Source organism: Centroberyx affinis, unplaced genomic scaffold (genome assembly GCF_046629955.1).
Source record: "Centroberyx affinis isolate AG114_WGS23_722 - 3 ecotype Tasmania unplaced genomic scaffold, CSIRO-AGI_Caff_v1 ptg005067l_1, whole genome shotgun sequence".
NCBI lineage: Eukaryota > Metazoa > Chordata > Actinopteri > Beryciformes > Berycidae > Centroberyx > Centroberyx affinis.
Genome location: NW_027282501.1, coordinates 94,288 through 96,725, shown reverse-complemented (window position 1 = coordinate 96,725; position 2,438 = coordinate 94,288).

The window sequence follows — 2,438 nt, the reverse complement described above, 5'->3', positions numbered from 1 at the left end:
AATGAAGCTCTTAGCCAGTTGGGAAAAGCTCATAACGCTCTATATTCATACAATAACCAAAATGTTATGCATAGAATTCCTCGGTGTCCCATGAATTACTTCTGAGCTACTGTTTCTCTGTGGATGTGCGTTTAATAACACTCATCACTGGGAATACATTTTTTGAAAAGTACTGATCTCCACCCATATGGAATGAAGGGAAAGTCGATCATGAGGTCAGCAACCCAACTGTCTGTATGGAAGGAAGGATGAATGACAATGAATGAATGAAAATGAATAACTAAGCACAACATAACTTAACACACCACTGGTTCTATGTCCTGATTAATATTCCCCCGTTCAGGTGTGAGTCCGACTAGTCTAGACGCAGCTTTCCCTTTGCATGGTGTTGGCTGCCTGATGATCGGTCCAGAGGCTCCTGAGACGGAGAAACACACAGCCAGAGCTCGCCTTGTCACTCCAAAAAAAAAATGCAATGTATTACTCATTATTTGTTAATCGATTCAAAAGTAATATTATTACTTTATTACTCCCTGGGAGCAGTGATTCATTACATGACTTGTCATATTAGTTTTCCATTCCTCATCCTCTCAGATGGTAAATACTGCTAGAAAATACTGTTCACTCGGCATTCACGTGGTAAATACTGCTAGAAAATACTGTTCACCTCAGTAGTATATGTATTATAATGCGTTACATTCTGACACATTGGAATTCACTTCGGTTTCCAGTTTCTGTTCCACCCAAAATATTGCAGTTTTTCATTTCTGTTCCTTGATTCCGGTCCCTTCCTTTTTTTTTTTTTTCTTTTTTTTTTCCAATATTACCACCCAAAAATGATCAATATGTCATACTGTTTTCAATGTTGGTTTGATTTAAAAACTGAAACTACTTCACATGAGTAATGGTAATGGTCGCCCCATTGCTCTTGAGCAAGGCACTGACCCACAGCCAGCTGTCTGTGCTGTGTGTGTGTGTGTGTGTGTGTGTGTGCCCACCTGTGTGCATTAGGAAGCTCTCAGGTTCATCAGTATATTTTTAAGTGATTATAAGTTTTAAGTTATTAGGGTTCACCCCAGGACATATTATTCATCAACATATTAACTGATATTTCCTGTTAATGTGTGCATATCCAGGGTACATTATTCATCAGTAATGATCATCAGTCTGATATTTTAAAATATGATATATTTTATTCATTAACATATTTTCTTATGTAAATATATGTGTATGTCAGACTCTGCGGTGTACATGGCTATATATTGTTTTTGCAAATTACCATATATGAATGTACATTTTTTTGCATTTGGCCTTATATGGCTATTAATTTGCATATGACATTATATGGCTGTATATTTTTGCATATGTCCTGATGTGGCTATATCTATATTATATATCTATAAATATAACTATATATCGATATATGATTTTTTTTTTTTGCATGTCTAGACTTTCAGACAAAAAAAAAAACAACAAAAAAAAAAACCCCAAAACACCTCATTAACCGGGTACTATGTAATTGAGGTGCACGCGCCCCACCTCTCCGTCACCTGTCACCGGCGACGCGAGCAGCCATCCGTCAGGTCACGCGTGGTTCAAAGTCACGGCTGACCGCCCCCCCCCCCCCTCTCCCCTCCTCCCTCCATGACTGGATTACGATCACACACACACACACACACACAAACACACACACATACACACACACGCACGCACGCGCACCGGTAGAGGCGTCGGGATTGGACGCAGCAGGGGATCCCCGCGTTCCGTTTCTGCCTCGCTTGGCGCATCATCATCTTTTACCGGGAGGAGATGAGCTCGTGCCGGCTCACACTAGCAGAGGGCAACAATAACGGAGGACAGTAGCATCCCCCGTTTTACCGGAGCTCGCTCTCTCCCTCCCTCCCTCTCTCTCTCTCTCTCTCTCTCTCGCTCTCGCTCTCGCTCTCTCTCTCTCGGTCTTCCTCTTTTCCCGTTTCTCTCTGCTGCACTAGTAGGCTACTGTTACCGTTGCTGTCGCCGGCCGGGACAGCGCGAGGAAAGAACGGAGAGCAGAGGGGAAAAGGTGCTTCACGAGCCGGTTGGTTTATTTCATAGCGGACGCTTTGGAGGAAAAAAAGACACGTTATCCTCGAATTAACTACGTGTTACTTTTGTTATTTTTTTTTTCCTTTGTCGGGACCGGAGAACTGACTCATTTAATCTGTTTTTGATAGGCTACCGGAGACTGTTCGTTCCACATGTGTGTGTGTTGCTCTGGCAGCTGCGCGCGCTGTGCTGCCGCGGACAACAGTCCAGCCTCGAGCCCCTCCGTTTCGGTCCACGCGCTGTCACAACCATTACTTTAAAAGAAAAAAAAGACACACGAATTAAAATCACAAACGAAGAAGAAGAAAAACTTTTGTTCACACCACTCATTGAACTCATCGGGACTAAACCGT